We start from the raw sequence: 21,278 nt of genomic DNA on the forward strand, positions 1-21,278 counted from the left end.
TGATGAACAATATGTCCAATTTTCGAGCACAGGAAACAGTGTTTGACAGAGTTGTTAGTATTGCTAGAAAATTGCCTAGGCCTTCTCTGGCTCCTCTGATTGCTGGACATCAGAGCCATATTCTTAATCTCCTCAATTTCCTTGACCTTTTGAGCTTCCTTTAGTTGTCTCTTCAGCTCTGCAATCTCCCTATCCTTTTCAGAGGCCTTTGATTGGTTAAGCTCACTATCCTTAGACTCATGGACGTATGCAGCAGACTTTCTTAGTTCTTCAATGGGCATGGTCTATCATTGTGGGCAATACAACTTGAAATAAGCCTGGATGTGGTTCAGAATGCCTTTTAAAAACTACCTCCTGTCATGGTGGATGTTATCCTAAGCTGTCATGTCCCTGAAATCTAGGATAGTTTCGCCTGCCTCTAAGAGCCTGTACAGGTCAAGGTTTTGGTGTTCTTCCACCTGCCTTAATTTCTCAAAGGATTTGCATTTCATCATCTTGCATGGAGCCTCATTGCTTCTGCTAAATCCTCCCCACATCTTTTAAGATAAGTCATGTTTGCATGTGAGGAGAGTTCTAAGTCCTGGTGTTGTTCTGGCCACGAGGCAAGATTGGGGTTGCTTCTTGTCTCGGCTATAAATTTTGCCTGCTCACTAGGGGTGTATAATTCTGATAGGAGCAATTCCACATTCTCAAATGTTGGGTTGTAAAGTCTCATGGCCCGCTTATATTCTTTTATAGATTTATGGGTATTTGTATGGATCTCCAGATCACCCCCTGAGAAAGGTTTGTAGCCTTTAAAATGCATAATGCCTGAGTCAGGTTGTACCACTGTCCTATTGGTAATGGGGAAGGATAGTTACAGAAGCTGCTTCAGCCCCTGCAACCTGTCGTTCTTCAGTGTTCTTATCCTTAGCTTATTGTTTAATATCCCCCCCCTTTTTTGGTGTGACTGCACTCTCAATAATCTCTAGCTACATGAATGTCTGTGCATCTAGGTCCTTTCCTTCCCTGATCTGCTTGTTTATCTCAATTATGGTCTTCATGTTCTCCACTAATTGCTCCAAAAGCAGGTTTTTTTTTTATTTCTGTTTTCCCAAAGGTAAATGCCAAAACTTTCCTCAATATCATCAGGGCCCCAAAGAAAGTTGCAGCCATGGCTATCCCTGATGGCACATATGCCAAAGCATCACCCACTGATATAGTTAGCCACATGTAAGTATCATATATTTTTATCATTTGTTTGAAAAATTTGGGAACCATTATCAGCCTAATGGTGGCACAAGCCTGCCAAATCCCATATATCAGCACTCCAGAGCACCCCAGAGTGACAACAGCCCTGTTGATGAAGCTGGCCATACTGATCACTTCCTACTCAGGTTCTGAAATAAAAATCCTAGGCTGGCTGGCCAAAACTATTATGTTGATCTTAACAGAGATATTTGGGGAAGCTAAAGAGAGGGCCTGATATTAGAAACCTGCAGGACTCACTCCTCCCCCCCCACAGGCTTGAGTGAGTGGGGAAGGGTACGTACTCCTTACTTTTCACCCCTCCCACCTAGCAGTTGGATATCAGTTGGAAATGGAGGCAGGACTGACATCTTCTTACTAGGCTCAGCAAGGCAAATCCCTAATAATGTTCACTTTCCCAACATATATTCCCCACAGGTTTGACCAAGGGACAATAGGAGAAGCTTGATGTCTTATTGTTATCTGGGACAGACAAGGATCTGACTTCTCTAGCTGACAACTGAAAGGAACAAAGCTTTATGGTAGCTGTGAGTATGCTCAAAATAATAGTCAGGCACAAGTACTAAAAGATGAAGTTTTTACTTATAAAGAAGGGAAGGCAGGGAAGAGGTATCTAGGATTAGAATAAGATCTGGGAAGTAGAAACTGCCCCTTCCTCCCCAGGAGGGAGTGGCTAACTTTATATGTAGCTGACCCTCAAAGCTTATAATAATTACTTCTAATATCTAACAAAACTAAATGTATAAAAAATGCTATTGCAAGAAAGGTCTAATTCCACTAGACAGACAAACTCCTGAGAAGAAACTGAAATGGCAGTTTTCAGATAAAGAAATCAAAACTATAAATAAGTACATAAAAAGGTGTTTCTAATCTCTTTAATTGGAGAAATGCAAATCAAAACAACTCTGAGATACAACCTCACACCCAGCAGATTGGCTAATATGACAGCCAATGACAATAATATATGTTGGAGTAGATGTGGCAATATTGGGACATAAATGCATTGCTGATGGAGTTGGGAATTGATCCAACCATTGTGGAAGGCAATTTAGAATTATGTCCAAAGGGCTTTAAATGACTACCTGCCCTTATTTCTACTGGCAGCTGTAAATCTGACTTTTGATTTGTCCGGCCTGACATTTTTCATGATGTCCTCTGAATATACATTAATATAGATAATACGGGAAAAGACTTGTACAAATATATATATATATAGCTGAGCTCTTTGTGGTGGCAAAAAATTGGAAAATTAAAGAGTGTCAAGAGGCCTCTTAATGAAGATAAAAGAAGAGACTGCAGAAGATTGTTTGAGGTTTAATATTAACAAAAACAAGACCCCTAAAATAATGAAAACTGGTTCCATCACTTCCTGGGAAAGAGAGGGAGATAAAATGGCAGTAGTGGCAAATTTTATATTCGTAGACTCAAAGACCACTTCAGATTGAATCTACAGCCATGAACTTAAAAGATGCTGACTCCTTGGAATAAAAAAAATATTGTGGTATCTGTTGGTGATGGAATACTATTGTGCTGAAATGAATAATGAACTGAAGGAATTCCATGTGAACTGGAACAAACTCCAGGAATTGATACAGAGTGAAAGGGGCAGAACCAATAGAAGGTTTGAATGAATTTTTTATTTGCCTTTCCATGTACCCTTACTGAGCATACTTTTTATTGTATTAGGATCTGAAAAGGTTGCATTTGTAATTTCTGCTTTTTTCATTTGTTTGCAATGTTTTTATGTTTTAGTATATAGTCAGTCTTTGTGAATGTACCATGTGCTGCTGAAAAGAAGGTGCATTCCTCTTTGTTCCTATTTTATTAACTCTATTAACTTAGATTTATTAACTCTATTATATCTATTAACTCTAATTTTTCTACTAGCTCATTCACATTTCTTATCTCTTTCTTATTTATTTTTCAATTTGATTTATCTGGATCTGATAGAGGAAGGTTTGGGTCCCCCACTAGTATAGTTTTACTATACTACTCCTTAATCTCCAATAGTTTCTCCTTTAGAAATCTGGATGCTATACCTTTTACTGCATACATGTTGAGTACTTCTTTATTGTCTATACTACCTTTTATCAGGATGTAATTACCTTCCCTATTTCTTTTAATCAGATCTATTTTTACTTTGGCTTTTTCCAATATCGTTATTGAGACTCCTGCCTTCTTTTTCTCAGTTGATGCCCAAAGAAATTATTCTCTAGGCTTTCACCATTACGCTGTGTGAGTCTACCTGCCTCATATGTGTTTCTTGTAGACAATATATGCTAGGATTTTAGTTTCTAATTCACTCTGCCATTTTCTTCTGGTTTATTGGTGAGTTCATCCCATTCACATTCAGAGTTATAATTGACACCAGTGTTTTCCCCTCCATTGTGATTTAATCCCCTTCCCCTAGTCTTTCCCTTTCTTCTTTCACTATTTCCTTCTATAGCAGTATTACACTTTTAATCAATCCCACTATTCCTCACCCTTATTTTGCTTTCTTTCCAACCCCCTCCCTTCTTATCCCCCTCTTATTTTTCTTTGAGGTCTATTCAATTCCTTTCTGTCTCCTTTTCCCTCAATTTTCTTACTCCAGACCCTTCTCCTGGCCTTGGTTTTCCTTCTTAAATTCCCTGTAGGATAAGATAGAATTCTATATCCAGTGGATCTAGCTGCTCTTCCCTCTCAGAATTGATTCCAATGGAAGTAAGGTTTAAATATCACCTATTAGTACTCTCTTCTTCTCCTTCTTATAATTGTATTCTTCCCCTTCCCCTCCCATGGGTCTCTTTATGTGGTATAAATTATCCTATTTTTCTTTTTCCTTCAAGTTTTTCTTGGTGTCATCTTCTATTTCTGTCCCCCTCCTTACATATCATCTTAAACCCTTAGTACCCCAATCTCTGCGTTTGGATAATTTTTCTATCTACTTTGACAGTGAAAACAGTTTTTGAGAGTTAAAAATACAATTTTTCCATATAGGAATATAAACAATTTAACCTTATAGAAACCTTTAAAATATTTTTTCCCTCTTTCTTGTTTACCTTTTCATGTTTCTCTTGAATTTTGGATTTGGACATCAAATTTTCCATTTAGTTCTGGTCTTTTCTATAGGAATACTTGGAAATCATCTATTTTGTTAAATGCCCATACTTTTCCCTGGAAGTTTTGATGGGTAGGTGATACTTGGCTGTAAACCCAATTTGCATGCCCTTCTGAATAATATATTCCAATGATTGGAATATTATGTTCCAGTCTTTGCAATCTTTTATTGTGGAGGCAGTCAGATCCTGTGTGATCCTGATTGGTGCTCCTTGATATCTGAACTGTCTCTCTCTGGCTTCTTGAAATGTTTCCTCCTTAATTTGGAAGGTCTTGAATTTGGTAATTACAATCCTGGGGGTGGTCTTTTGAGGACTTAATGTAGAGGGTGATCTACATTCTCTTTCAAAGTCTATTTTGCCATCTTTTTCAAGAGTATCAGGGCAGTTTTCTTAGATATCTTGTAGTATGTTATCAAGGCCTCTATTTTTTCCAGGTTTTCCAGTAGACCAATAATTCTCAAATTGTCACTCCTAGATCCATCAGATCTCCAGGTCCATCATCTTCTCAATGAGATATTTCATGTTTCCTTCTATTTTGTCATTCTTCTGACTTTGCTTTATTAATTCTTCTTGTCTTGTGAGATCTTTACCTTCTACTTGCCCAGTTATCATCTTTAAAAACTGGTTTTGTAATGCAAAGATGCAATAAAGGCTTTTGCCCTTGCAAAAGTTAACTGAAAATTTCTGGCAGTTAGAAGCCTTAGAATCCTGACAGGAGTCAGTTGGAACTGGAGACTTGAGGAGAGCAGAAGGTCCAACTGAAGCACTGCCATTAGGTTTTGGCTTTGCTTTTGGCCTGTGATTTTGTCTCTGGACAATTTGAACCTAGCTAATTTCTCTGGACCCCTCCCTGACCTTCTCCTTATTACATCCCTGTTACCTTTCCTGTATTTCCCTGTGGGCTCTGGGAGGAAGGGTGGTTTTGGGGTTTTAGTGATTAGACTTTGTGGGTTTAGTTTCCCTATACACAAGTAGGACATCCTTGAATCAAATTATTCCTTATTTTATTGATTTAGTATACATTCTACTTTAAGGGCAACCAAATCTTTCCTAGCTGAAAGAGCAGGCTCTCTCAGTCTAACCCATTCCTGTGACCCTCTCCCATCTTGAGTTTCTCTCTAGTGGTTGTCAGAAACCCTAAACCCTTCTCTCCTTCTTACTAACCCTGAATATTAATAAATCCCCTTGTTACCTAATCAAACCCTCTGGTGAATCATTGTGTTGAAGTTTAGGCAAGGGTTGAAGAGGGAAATAATTACTTTCTTTATTTCTTGAGGGAACTGGAGGCATCCATCTTGGGAGGAAGTCATTGCCTGACACTTCCTCCTGAATCCCTTCGGTTTCACTGTCAGGGAGGAGTCTTCCGACTCCTCCTTTGAGGGACTTGAGAAACTGACAAGAAAGCCCTCAAGGCAGATTTAAACCATTTCTGACTGGCCCTACTCCTTGTCTATAGTGAATAACTTTCCTGCCTGGAAAGGTTTAGCCTATTTCCCCCCAGTATCCTCTGTTTCTGGCTTGAGTATCTAGTCTGTTAAGCTGCCTCTCCTGAATACCACATCCATTCCCATGCTATCCAAAATACTGCCTTTTCCATTCCTTCCCTAATTTCATCAATCCCTTTCATTTCTCTCCTATTACCTCAAGCACCTTCTACCCCTCCTCATTCAGCAAGGATTAAGGGACCACCCCCAACTTTAGTGTCACTTTATTCACTACAGTTTTCAGCTATGATCTTCTGATTTTCCTTTTCAATTTGGTTTATCCTTCTTTTCATGGCTTCCAGGAGGTCAATTCTGATTTCCAATTTGATTATCACTTTGAGTGATTACTTCACTTCTTTTTCCAAAAGGAAGATTCTTTCTTTTAAACTGCTGTTTTCTTTTTAAATTATTTGCATTTCTATTTCCCACTTTTCTTTCCAAGTTTCTTCTATCTTACTTACTTAGTTCTTGAATTCATTTTTTAGTTCCTTGAGAGCTTGTGACCAATTTCCTTTTTTTTTTTTGGAAAGTTTGGATATGTTTGCTTGTTTGTCACTCTCTGCTGGCATTTCTTTACTCTACTTTTTTTCTTCATGGAAGTTATCCACTGTCAGAGGCTTTTTCTCATTTTTTTTTGGTAGTTGTAGATTTTGTCTTCCCTTCCCAGCCAGAAGTCTGAGTGAGGAAGGAAGGCAGCTCTCTGTGTATCAAGTGACAGAGAGGTTTTTTCCCTGTGGATATTTTTCCAGTCTCTGGAGCATCTGCTGTGGGCAGCCCCTCTCTGCCCTATCTCTGTGCCCAAGCTACCTGTTCCTCAGGCTCTGGTCCTAAGGTTTGATGTCCTCAGGGGTAAGTCTGTAGTACCCTCAGCCAGGCCTTGAGAACCTAGAGATTGCCCCAGCACTCTCTCTGACTCTGCTGCAGTAGGTGGCATGGGGGAGGGGTGACTGGCTCCTACTATGGTAGGTATAATTTTACCCCCTTATAAAGTGGAAATGTCCAAACCCTGCTTACCTTCAAGGCTGCACCCTGGGATAGAGCCCCTTTACTCATCTGATTTTGATTTTTATCCTTTTGAGGCACTTTATGTCAGACAGTTGTTAGGAGAAAAAGTTCCTTGCTTCTACTCTGTGGCCATCTTAGCCCAGAAGTCTCCATATTCCCTTGACTCCCAATGATATTACATCCTTTGGATGACGCTCCCTTCCCATCTCAGTGTATCTCTCCAGCTTTCTTGTGTTTTAAAATCCTTTATTTTCTATTTTTTTGTGCACTTGGAGGGTTTTCATGAATTATTCCACCATCTCAATTTTTAACATTTTTTCTACTTGGATTTTATTTCTAATCTTAAATCTCTTCCTTTTTACTGTCTTCTCTTGTTTCCTACAAGTTACTCATGTCTCTTTTTTATTTTAAAAAACTCATTTTTTCCAATCCTCCATTTAAAATATTAACTATTTCTTGTTCCATTCTTTCTTAAACTCTTTAAAAATAGTTATCAATACTTAGTGCTTCAATTTGCTCTTATCTCCTTTTCTTATTAATCCCCTACAATATAGTTTCTGTCCTCAACATTCAACTGTCATTTCTTTCTACAAAATTATAAATGATTTCTGAAGTACAAAACTTGATATTCTTTTCTCAATAGTCATTATAATTTTCTTCTTTGTAATATTTGATATTCATCACATTCTCTAGTTTTGTTTTTTTCCATTGTCTGACTTCTCCTTAAACTCTTGCTAGATTGTTATTAGTGCCATACTCAATAACTGTGAATGATTTGAAAGTCCTCTCCTAGACCCTCTTCTTTTTCCATTTTGTCATGAGCCTTGATGATTTCATTGGCTTCTATAGATTCACTTATCATTTCCTTACAGATAATACTCAGTTCATATATACTGTGCTTCTCTTAAGCTATGTTTCTGTATCACCTGCTGTTTTTTTACATCTTGAACTGGATTTCCCTGGGATATCAATATGACAAATTATTTCCCCTCTTAAAACTTTCCTTCTTCTAAATTTACCTATTACTAGCAAAAGGACTATCATCATTCTAGTCTCCCATTTTTACCATGTTGACAACATCCTCAGCTCTTCACTCACCCTCAACAAACATTTCCAATAATCTTATACTTTTTTTTTCTGTTTATACTTTCATCATCTCTCTTGTGCATGATCACATTTCTGAGTTTCCATAGCCATTATCTTAGTTCATTCCCTTGTCACCAAACAGTTAAAAACATTTCTATCTTCACACGTCTTTAATATAGTTACTGTTCTTCATGGCCACTCTCAGAGTTCAGTCCTCATTACCTCTTTACTGGACAATTATTATAATCAGTGTTTCTACCTCATCATACCTCTCTCTGATTCATCTTCTACACAATTGCTAATGCTATTTTTCTAAAATGTAAGCCTGACAATCTTCTCAACCAAAATTATTTCAATTGTTCTTTCTTACCTCTAGGATCAAATGTAAATTCTCAGTTGACATTTGAGTGTCTTCACAACCTAACCCCTTCCAAATTTTATGTTTTCCATCCTTCATCAGTATGTACATTCCTTAATGACACGGACGGGTTTTGTTTTGTTTTGTTTTGTTTTTGGTTTGCATTTTTACTTTCTGTATGTTTCCAGTGATTAGCACAGTGACTGGCACAAGGTATCCACTTAATTCTTGTTGACTATTAATTTCATCCAAGGGACACTGGAGAAAATCATAGTGGAAATGAATAAGTTCTAACACATTATAAAAAAAATTCAGACTAATTTCTGTAAAGTATGTCACTGAAATTATGTGACCATAAAAATGACTAAAGGTTAAAATGAATGAATTGTATCCAAATAATGTAAAAAGATATGGAGAAAATGGTACAGTGAACTTGATAGATTTTTTGTGGTGAATGTTTCTAGGATGTAGAGAACAACCATAAAGGTTGAGAAGTCATGAATGGTTAATCATCTGTGTTGATGGAAGAATTGAGAAAGTTGTATATCACTTTAGACCTTAATATCCATTTGCTGTCCTCAATTTCTTATCAATTAAGGAGGAATATGTTTTTTGTTTTGTTTTGTTTCAAATTTTCACTTTCTATACTTTTGTGCTATATAGTGATGTTTCCACTTTATATACTCTTCTAACCTTATTCATGAGAAAATTGCACTGGTCAAAATAATTCACTTATTCCTATGAGAATATTCTACATTGTTGTATTACTAGGATGTTTCATGATTATCAAAGTGTTGGTCCTTATTACCATGACTATAGTCATACATTTAAAAAATAGCATTTATTTATTTATTTTGGCTCTGAGGCTTTAATTAATTAATTAATTAATTTTGAGCATTTTTTAGTGGTTATAGGATTTATATTCTATCCCTCCCCTCCTCCCACACCCTCCTATAGCTAATGCACAATTTCACTGGGTTTTACATGTGTCATTGATCAAGACCTATTTCCATATTATGGATATTTGTGCTAGGGTGCTCATTTAGAGTCAATATCCTTAATTATATTACTATCTTCCATGTGATCAGGCAGTTGTTTTTCTTCTGTGTTTCTATTCCCACAGTTCTTCCTCTGAATGTGACTAGTGTTCTTTCTCATAGGCCCCTCGTAGTTCTCCTGGATCATTGCATTGTTGCTAGTAGAGAAATCTATTACATTTGATTTTACCACAGTGTATCCATCTCTGTGTATAATGTGCACGGGATTCTGCTCCTTTCACTATGCATCAATTCCTGGAGGTCATTTCATTTCACATGGAATTCTTCCAGTTCATTATTCCTTTGAGCACAATAGTATTTCATCACCAACAGATACCACAATTTGTTTAGCCATTCCCCAATTGAAGGGCATTCCCTTGTTTTCCAGTTTTTTGTCACTACAAAAAGCTCAGTTATAAATATTTTTGTACAGTCTTTTTCCTTATCATCTCTTTGGGGTATAAACCCAGCAGTGGTATGCCTGGATCAAAAGGCAGGCCATCTTTTAGTGCTCTTTGGACATAGTTCCAAATTGCCATCCAGAATGTTTGGACCAATTCACAACTCCAACAGCAATGCATTAATATCCCAATTTTGTCACATCCCCTCCAACATTTATTATTTTCTTTTGCTGTCATTTTTGTCAATCTGCTAGGTGTGAGGTGGTATCTTAGAATTGGTTCAATTTGCATTTCTCTAATTATTAGAGATTTAGAGCAATTTTTCATGTGCTTATTGATAGTTTTGATTTCTTTATCTGAAAATTGCCTCATGTCCCTTGCCCATTTATCAATTGGGGAATGGTTTGATTTTTTTTTTTGTACAATTGATTACCTCCTTATAAATTTGAGTAATGTTATAGGAACTGATATGCTGATAATGGGATGGCCTAAGGTCCTCTGATGGTATGAGAACCTGAAGCTGGGTGAGAGTGGGAATCCCTAGGTGGACACAAAGTTGTGGTGGTAAACACAGGGATATTTGTGACTAAACTAATACACCCAGCTCCACTATAACAGTATCCCAGGAATAAGTGATCAAATAAGAGACTGTGGGTTAGATCACACAGCTTCTTTGACTCCTTATCCTGGCTCCAAAACTGATGGATAATGCTAGTGACTGTGGCTTAACTTTAGTATCAAGTAATCCCTCTTCCCTCAGATACCCAAGGTTATGTTTGATGATCATTAGGATAATGATGATGTATGATGTATGGTCAGTGGTTAGGAGAGTAAAGAGTCCTATAACTACTGTGCAGCCATCTTAACCCAGAAGTCCTCTTAAATAGTATTTATTATAAGAAATTCTCAAAAGAAGTTTATCCCAAGGAAAACATGAAAAATATTTTGCTACTCCAGTTCTAAGAAGGAGGACTGCAGAGGAATAAAGAAAACACTTAATTACTAATTAATTATACCACTTTTCAAATTAGATTATTCACTAGTACAAGGGCAATATTAAAGCATTTCCTTTTCTCTGTAAAAGTGTTTTGGGATGAGGCAACTGAATGTCAAATGTAACCACAAAAAGTCACATAATTAGGGAAAAAGTTATGATATTTTAGTTTATTGTTGCCCAGGAAACCACTTCTGGTGAGCCGTACGTTCCTTATACAGTTTTTCATTTGTTGTCAAACAAGCAGATTTCTGGTGAAAGGGGGGAAATGGTGAATCCAACAACAATTCACGCACAAATAAGAAATTGTAAGACATAAGCACACTCTACAGCTAATGTCTTGTCATTTTTTGCCAATTACTATTATTAGTTAGTTGTTTAAATATTTGTCACTTACATATAATTTTATCATTTCTTTTTTTCCTCCTTAGTCCTCCAAGATTCCTTTTCAACTAAGACTATCATAAAACTGGTAAGGTTTAAATCCCTCTTTCACAATTATGATTCCAATATTCTCTTTTTTTTTCAGTTATTAACTCTTGGAAAGAAACATTCCTAATCAGTGGTATATATTTCTTTAAATTTATTCTAATAAAAAAGGATGTTTCCTTTTCTGGTTTAAAAATATTGATATGTAGGTAGAGAGAAAGAGAGAAATAACTAGATGGCTCTCTCTTCTTCTATATTTTTATTCCCCCTGTGTTAACAATGATCTCCATTTTTTATATTGCACTAGACATTGGAATGTGTAAAATTAGATCCTTTTTAATTTGTTGATATAATTTAAAAGAAAAAAGAAAACTTTTATAGAGATTGATAGAAAGAACATCTCATGACTAATCTCATCTTAGAAGAAAATAAATCAAAATATTAATTTGCTATGCTGATTATCTTTTTTCAGAACCAGATTTTACACTATCCTACTATGTGAATATCTGAGGAAGGATGTCATGTCTAACACTGAAGATGGATTTGTGGAATTACTTTTTCTAAGTACATAATTTTAAGAGTTTATAAAACAAAATAATTCTTATCATAATGTGTATATTATCAACACACTAAAAGCCATTCCAAGTGAATCCTAATGGTCTACTGAAAAAAACATTGCATGTAGAATCAGAATACTTGGGTCTAAAACAATTCTCTCTTTTATGCGGTTGTTTGAAATATCAGGATATCAAAGGTTTTTATTTTTTAGAAAAAGAAACAGTTTGATATGTCAATCTGTTATGTTTTTAATAAGGCAAAACTCTGATTTCAGAGAGGATAGAAGGATCATTGACCTCTTAACAATGAAATAGAACTATTTTGGAATTAGACAATTATGGAAAATATAAAATGAACTGCTCTGTTTATTCCTAGGTAGAAAATCTTTCTATTAAGTAGTTTATGAAAACACAAGGAGAATTGGCTTAGTTGTGACGTACACTCCAAGCTTCTAACAGTTTCCAGGTCCCATAATTGCATAAAAGAGAATATGAAAATCAAGGTAGATATTTGCCATTCAATGAGAGAACTACAATTCCAGAAGTGCTTTGAGGAAAATGAAGGAAGGACCTTAGACTTCGGTAAATTAAGAATAACCTTAATAATGAAATTTGATCTGGGTACACTGACATATATATGTATGTATATATATATATATATATATATTCATATATTTAAATCTGCTCAGTCATTGGATATTTTTATTATTTATCAAGCACAGTCCACTTTAATTGGAAAAGTAGTGGTTGATAAATTTGCTACTTAACATAAAAAAAGCTCACACAGGAGGAGTACAATTAACTGTTATAAACTGACTAAAACGCTCTGAAACTCAGTATTGGCAAAGTAACTGAATGACAACAAGGACATGATCAAAATGACAGGACAGATAGTCAAAGCATATGGCAAGAAAGATAGTTTCTGGGGGCAGCTGGGTAGCTCAGTGGAGTGAGAGTCAGGCCTAGAGACAGGAGGTCCTAGGTTCAAACCCGGCCTCAGCCACTTCCCAGCTGTGCGACCCTGGGCAAATCACTTGACCCCCATTGCCCACCCTTACCACTCTTCCACCTATGAGACAATACACTGAAGTACAAGGGTTAAAAAAAAAAAAGAAAGATAGTTTCTTAGAATTTTGCGATCAATGGATATAAATTAAAATACAAACTAAAAATGAAATAATGAAAGAGGGAAATGTTTTGGAAATGTAGAGGAGTCAGGTCTTGATGCTTACGTGGGGAGAAGGAGGAAAGAAAAATAAATGGTAAAGATCACTGCAAGAGTAATTCAAGATACTGACAATTTTTATGCTTCTAAATAATAGTAAAGGTAATGATCAGAAACAGAACTTAGATTTTTTTTAACCTGAAGAAATGTTTAATATATATAACAGTCTTTCATTTAACTGGAGATAGTATCTGATTTCCTCTTTTGAATAAATATAATTATTTCCTTTAACTTTCCTCAGTTAACAGAGATTTAACATCTTTCCTCTTTCTGTTTTCCAGACACATAGTAATCCTGTAATACATGGTAATACATGTTTAATGGGTGATTACTTACCTTCCTCTGAATGCTCTGTGACTTAACATCCTTCCTAAACAGTGGCTTCTAGAAATCTACAAAATGTTCTTTATATGCTCTAAGACAGAGAACAAAAATATTTTCACTTCTTTATTTCTGAAAAGAGTTTACTTAATCAAGTCCAATGTTACCTTTTTGGTCCCATGACATCATACCACAAACATTTATTGATCTTGTAAGCAATAAAAACTCCCAGACACTTTTCAGACATCATTTGCCCATTGAGCCTCTTCACCTTATTTTTGTGAAGCAAATTTTTTGAGCCAAGTATAAATCTTCACATGTATTCCTATTTAATTCTATCTTATGTTTGATCCAATATTCAAGCCTGTACACACCTTTTTTTATGAATTCTAAATCCATTATCTGTGGGAAGCCGTTCTATGTATTAAAACCTTTGGAGAAATAGGATCAAATTTAGGGCCTGTTATCTGGATTCCCTACGTGACCAATCCAGGCTGAGGCAGTCTTTGTGTTTGGTCCTGGTCACCTGAGCCCCCAAAAAGGCTCTGGTACCAGCAGGTAGGTTAATCCAAAATCAACTTGATCCCTCCAAGAAGGCTATTAGGAGTCATTTAGAGAAACAGAGTCTGTAACAAATATTTTATCTGGATCCCATTACAAAATCATCGGCAAGTAAAACTGTGTGTATGATTTTTCTGCACTGCATGTCAGGATGCAGACTGAATGGGCCATCTAAGATAAAAATCTGAGGCTCCTCTTTTGACTCAGTCTTTGATCCCCACCTTTCTTAGAATTCTTATTGGAGACCTTTGAAGTGGCAGACCAGCATCTATTGAGTTAATGATTCCTTTCCTAACAAATGTTAATTAGATAAGAGTGCATATTCAGATTAGAACTGGCTCCTTTAGGATTTGACTGGTGAGCATCTCCCTGGGATATTTCCTCTCCTGGAATTATCCCCTCTGAATTGGGGTTTGGAATTTGACCATTTGTCTTTGCATCTGTATTCTTTAGACTTCAATGGATTATACGTGATTTATTGCCCCTTACCAACTGTGACTTTTTTTACTTGAGAAAGATATATAATAAACTTCGATGCCCTCAGAATTCGGGACAGCATGGGCTAACCACTAGTCTAGTTGTTCTCATTTTCTTTCTCCTGCTTTAACCATCCTATGCCACCATGCCGCTCAGGACCCCAAAAAATCATATAGAGGCATGGCCCCCTATAATTATCCAGTTGAATATCTATTTCTTTCACTTCTGTGTGTATCTTATTTATGTCATACCTTCCTGTTATGTGGAGATGCAAAGCATGTAATCGCTGAAAAGATACAGGGACTGCCTCACCCAGAATTCCAGGGGACCCCCCTGGAGAACTTTGGGTGAGGGGGCAGTTGAGAAGGGTTTGAGACAGTTACTTTGTGGAGGTTGAAGGGAGCAGACACTCTGCTTACTACTCCAGACTTGGGGGTTCACCTGAGGTGGCCATTGTAGCATAAGCCAGTGGTTTCTACTCATAGGGTTAGCCTGTTTGTTAATATTATTCTTCATTAATATCAATATATAATTACCTAGTGATTTAGTGATTAGATATATAAATTGTCTAACAAGTACAGCTAGGTGCCTTCAACCCTCCAGTGAGGGGGGAAGGGCAGCTTCAATTTTAATAGTTAAGGATCACCTTTACTTATTCAAATACCTTCATTAACCTCTCTAGTTTTCCTTGTTATTACTTAATATAACCTTTATTTTCAAATCTGTGCCTGGTAATTATTTGTGGGGGGATACTCACAACTCAGTCTGGACATCTAGTTTGAATCCTGTCTGCTGCCAGTTTAAGAAGATCATCTCAGTCCATAACAGTTATAGCTAGCTTCTACATACTCATCTAACTGACCTGTGAGGAATATAAATTAAAGAAAAGGAACATCATTGAGGTTTCAGCCATAACAGAAACTTACCAGAAGAATCTCATTCCTGCTTTCATTACCAACTGAAACCAACAACTGTTTAGGGGGGAGGGGTTGAGAGGCAGGAGTGTTTAGCCCCCTCATTTCCTCACTGAAGCCTGTCAATCTGTGGCTCTTGACTTGAAGCTCTAATATTGGCCCTGACACATTATCTGCTTCTCCAAATTATCTGTTATTATCAATCATAACACTTCCTCACTTTGGAGAAAATGTATAAGGGTAATAATGATGATAATGAGTTGCTTCTAAATAACTATATATTAGATATGATGTTTAAATGCTTGAATTTTTAGTTTTTTATTGATATCACTTTTTCAAAGGAAATATTATATCTACCAGAATGCAGCAGAGGGAAAGGTGCTATTAAGAATTTAGATCATTTTTCTTGCCTTATACATTAATGGGCATTACAGTGATAAGTAAATTCTTTTTAGAGGGTATGCTATTGCCGTGTGGATTCAAGTATATTTTTTCTCAAAAACAATCTGTAAATTAATTAAATAATTAGTTAAGATGGCAGCAGAGTAAAAAGCAGCTGCTTAACCTCTCCTAAACAAACACATATAGGACACCTCAAGAAGAAATAAAAACAAATCCCGACGAACAAAGGGACCCCATAACAGGGGGCAGCATTGAAAGTACATGGAATCAGGGCACTTCCATGCTATAAAGGGATGAAACAGCTCTAATTAAAATGCGTACTGAGCAACCACCTCCCCCCCCACCTACAGTGCCAAAGCCAGGGCAAAAGATTTAGAGCAAGTTTGGGGCACCTATTAAGTCCTTGGTAGCTACCTGGGATCACCAGGGCCTACTCCTAAGAGCAGCAAGACTTAAGATCACAAGAGGCTAAAGAACACATGGATTTTGAACACAGACCCTGAGCACAGTCAAGAATGCAGTTGCAGACATGGATCCTGAGCTCAGGTGTGGACCTTGCGTGGGGACCCAGTGCAGAGGGGTGCAGGACTGTGGAAATAGTGCCCTGAGATTGTTAAAGGAGCTTCAGGCAGAGGAACAAGCAAGGGAACCACACTTGACCCTGAGAACAATTAGACTTGAGACCTCAGGAGCCTAAAGAGTGAAGACAGACTCTGGGTGTGAGGAAAAACCTGAGAGGACACGAGGCTCACAAAGGCAAGCCATCCACAAGAACCCCAAAAGAGAAAGATCAACAAGAAGAAATCCTTAACACTCAACAACTTTCACAATGAGAAAATCCAGACAACAGAGCAAACAGCAGAGGAGAACAAACAAATAATCATATCCAAACCTTCCCAAAATAATGAAAACTGGTCACAAGCTATTGAAGAGTTCAAATCTGAGATAATGAGAAAGATGGAAGAGATCTGGCAAGAAAATAACAGTTTAAAAGGCAGAATTTCACAATTGGAAAGTGAGGCAATTAAATTGAAGACCAGAAATGACCAGATTCAAAAGGAAAAACAGTCTCTAAAGGCTAGAATGTAGCAATTAGAAGCTAATGATCTCTCAAGACAACAAGAACAAATAAAACAAAGTCAAAAGACTGATAAAATAGAAGGAAACATGAAATATCTCAATGAGAAATTGACAGATCAAGAAAACAGAGGTTGAAGAGACAATTTGAGAATCATTGGTCTTCCTGAAAAAGCAGAAATTAATAGGAAATTGGACGCCATGCTAAAAGAAATTATTCAGCAAAACTTCGCTGAAGTTCTACAAGAGGGCAATATAGACATTTAAAGGATCCATAGATCACCATCTACACTAGACTCTGAAAAGACAATCCCCAGGAATATAATAGCCAAATTCAAGAGCTTCCAAGTAAAAGAAAAAATTTTACAAGAAACCAGAAAGAGATGATTCAGATATCAAGGAGCAACAATCAGGATCACACAGGATCTGGCAGCCTCCACACTACAAGACTGCAAGGCTTGGAATATGATATTCAGAAAGGCAAGTGAACTGGGTCTACAAAGAAGAATTATCTACCCATCAAAACTGACTTTATACTTCCAGGGGAAATTTTGGGCATTCTGTAGACAGAAGATTTCCAAGTATTTGCACAGAAAAGACCAGGACTAAATGGAAAGATTGATATCCAACCAAAAAAAACAAGAAAAAAATGAAAAGGTAAATAAGAATCAGATGATGTAACTATTAAAAATGATGTAGGCTGGTATTATGAGGAAAAGTAATATTTTAATTACCATGGCCATGTTGGCAAAAATATATAAGACCACAAGCCTGATAAAAGCTATTTTGAAAATACCGCCAGTCTGTATGTCCTTCCATCTTGTCTACCTTGTACCAGAGAGACAGAGCCCAAGCTCTATCCCTAATTTTAAGTCACGCTCTATGTTGGTTCCAGTTGTCATGTCCAAAAAAGGAAACCCATTGGATCATGGATAATGTAGTCTCAAAGTCCCCCACATGTCCACAGGAACTTTGTCATATATCTATATATCTTGAGGCTAAATACTTCTAAATAAAACCCCAGAAATTCTAAATAACACATTACCCCACCCTGAGATCCAGGGAAAAAGACTGGTCTTTTTCAGTGCATCTTAAATCATAGTCAACTTCTAAATTACAGAAAATTGAGGATAAAGGAAAAGAAGATAAAAACTAGCTTCATTGACAAAAAGCCAATTTGGGGCAGTCCCCTATTGGCATGAGTGTACATTCAAAATAAATGCATTCAACTCATTCAACTCCCCATAGTTCAAATCAACTGCACTCCAAAGTTCACATTTGTATTTTCATGATCCAGTGAAGGCTCTTGAGGCATCTTCATGTTGTCTTCACCAAACAGGTTCATTGTCTGGATTCTGGGGAGGTGGCAAAATCCTTATCCTGAAATTACTCTCAAAAGAATTTAAACTTTACATTATATATTATAAAACATACATTTCCTTCTGAGAATTAATACATTATCCCCCTGAGATTACTCCTAAAGGAGTCAAAATTAACTTGCATTATAGATTATAATTGAGACATTATTATTATAAAAACTTAAAACATAGCCCGATGAGGAAAATTCTAAATAACACATTTCTCAGCTAAGGATGCATGGCTGAGTCATGGGGTTGTATCAAATCAATTTGCAAAAGAAATAAAAAAAATAAAATTCAAATAAAGAAGAAAAAATTAACTTTTGAATGAAATGTAAAAAATGTGTAAAAATGTAAGGAAAAATAAACTTATAACAGGCCTTTGAATCAAGGCCCAATTAAAGTGATTTAAGCAGTTTGCAATACCCATTTAGGAGTCATTAACTACAGAAAGTTGCCATTCTCTATATATGGTCTGATTTACCTTCACTTTCTCAGGGAATGAGCCATAATTATAGCCAATCTTAGGTGCTTCACTAGGAATTTAAGGTGGGGAGTCTGAGCCTCTAGGTGTTAGAAAAGCTGACTCCAAAACTCAACCCCCAGTTTTCAAGCCCTTCAGTATTGTCATAGAAGTTCTGCAATCCATGATCTGCATGGCCTTTTGCTCCTTGGCACTTTGCAGATTCTCAGTCAGTCTCCATGACCTTGTGACTCTTTTAAGCACTTCTCCTGGAATCAGACAGAGAGACATTAAATCACAGTCCCATAATATTTACAAATAATTGGCAGGTTACCATAGTCTCAGGCTTTTCAGATATGCATTAATAATATAGCAAATATATATTTGCATTAAGCTTATATCACTGTAAAATTTGAAAAAAAAGAATTAATACAGAATGAGAAAAAAAGGAAAAAACCAATTGCTCTAATTAAAAAATTTAAAGGAAAGGCAATAAGGAAATAAAAAAATAAATTCAGGGAAAGAAAAATATACAATGCTCTCAAGGATAAAAATTGGAGAGAAGGAACACATATTGTATTGCATATGTGTAAGGAAGAAAAAATAAAAGAATGTTTAATATATATATATACATATATATATATAGAGAGAGCTTAGAACTAGAGAAAGGTATTTCACCCAAAAATGAGATTCATTTCCTGTTAAGCCTTTGCATGAGCTGTGAGTGTAAATGGGTTTTACAAAATAGCAGATTCACAATGCACATTCAAATAGAGTACCATAATTTCTCATAAAATATTTTAAAACTATAATAAATAGCCTGTTATTATAATCACTTGCTGTGATGTTTTAAAAAAATCACATACTTGTTACAAATTCAAACGTTGGCTAAGATATCTTCTTAACACACTCTTTTACTGCCTCCATAGCAATTGTGGGGCAGAGCCTAAAAAAATCTGATTAAAAAAAACCTTCTGAGTCTAGATTATCTATAAGAATTCTAGATCCTTCTGATAAAAGCAGGCTAAATCATAGAGATTAACATCACTCACACAGAAACTCTTCTGGCTTCCTGTTTTAAAAAAAAACATATATATATATATATATATATATGACAACAATTCTTCACAATAAAATGTATAAAATCTCATTCTTTAAGACAACAGTTCCTTAAATATATAAAAACCTTATCATTGATACAGAAGGGACTAGGATCTAAAGTAAAATTTAAAAGACCTCTCACAAAATTATAATTAAAATTTTCAAGGCATCAAAATCTCCAGGGTTGTACACAATTACCATGATACAATAAAAACTTAAAAGACATGTGCTCTTATAAATCCAGTATAAATAAGGCAATTTATAACTTTAAAATGTATAAGATATTCACAAATGGTACAGAAAACAGCATTGTTTTTATACAGTAAAAAAATGAAACCTAAATAAATTATGAAATACAATATGAGTAACAGATAATAAGCTATGCAGTCAAAAAACCTCTTTCACCATTTCTAATATATTTGTTCATTTTTTTGTGAATTACAATAAAATCATAAAAGGAGTTAATCTAGCAGTCAAAACTTCATTAGCTTAAAATGATTCAGTGCAATGGTAAAATCAACAAAAAACAACAAATTTAATTCACAAAACTAATCAGCAAAATACAGTAAGATACAGAGTCTTTTTAAAACAGAAAATAAAACCCATTTATTTCTGAGGTTTTAAAGTCTACCTCTGGATCCAATTCAAGGTCCTTATAACCAGTCTCAGCTCCGAGCATAAGGGTTTTAAAGTTCAAAGTTTCCCTGAGTTTCAATTTGGAAATAATCTCAAGAAAGTTTGAAAAAAGCCATGGGGCCCAATTGAAGAGTAAACGCTAGACGAGCTAGGGAAAAGCTTAGGTTTGGTTTTAGAAAAGCCATCTGGAGGATGGGGTGCCACATGGCAAAAGTGGAGTAAAAGCTTCTTTCAAGTTACAAGAGGAGGGCATACTTCCCAAATCTTAAGCAGCAGAAGCTGAAGCAGTCTCGGAAGCAACAAGTCAGGGCAGGGCAGTAATAGAAGTGTAAGACAGGGGTCTCTCAGAAATCTCAGGAGTTGGTAGTCAGGAAAAGCAGCAAAGTTCTCATTCAGGGATCAGGAAAATCAAGAGCAGCCTTAAGTCAGGGACAATTAGCAAAAATTAAGAACAGGCCCCAGGCCCTGGGCAAAGGTACTAGAAGCCTGGCAGCAGGTAACACCTTTGTCCCTTTCCCCTGAAAAGCAGCTTTGAGGCTGGGGAGAATAGGGAGAGGAGAAAGAGAGGAAAAAGAGCTGGTCTGAGGCTCCCGGAAGGATTCGGAGGTGTCTCAGAGTGGTGTGGCTTGGTAGGCTATCTGAAAAATTGAGAGTCCAAATACCAAACTTCTGATTGTCAAAAATGTAATGATTAAAAATGATGAAGGCTAATATTATGAGGAAAATCATATTTTAATTACCATGGCCATGTTGTTAAAAATATATAAGACCATGAGCCTGATAAAAGCTATTTTGAAAATACAGCCAATCCGTATCTCCTTCTATCTTGTCCGCCTCATACCAGAGAGACAAAGCCCAAGCTCCACCACTAATTTTAAGTCACTCTCTATGTTGGTTCCAGTTATCATGTCCAAAACCAGAAACCCATTGGATCACAGAAAATATAGTCTCAAAGACCCCCACATGTCCACAGGAAGTTTGTCATATATCTGCATATCTTGAGACTTAATACTTCAAAATAAATCCTCAGAAATTCTAAATAA

Source organism: Gracilinanus agilis, chromosome 3, assembly GCF_016433145.1.
Source record: "Gracilinanus agilis isolate LMUSP501 chromosome 3, AgileGrace, whole genome shotgun sequence".
Lineage (NCBI taxonomy): Eukaryota > Metazoa > Chordata > Mammalia > Didelphimorphia > Didelphidae > Gracilinanus > Gracilinanus agilis.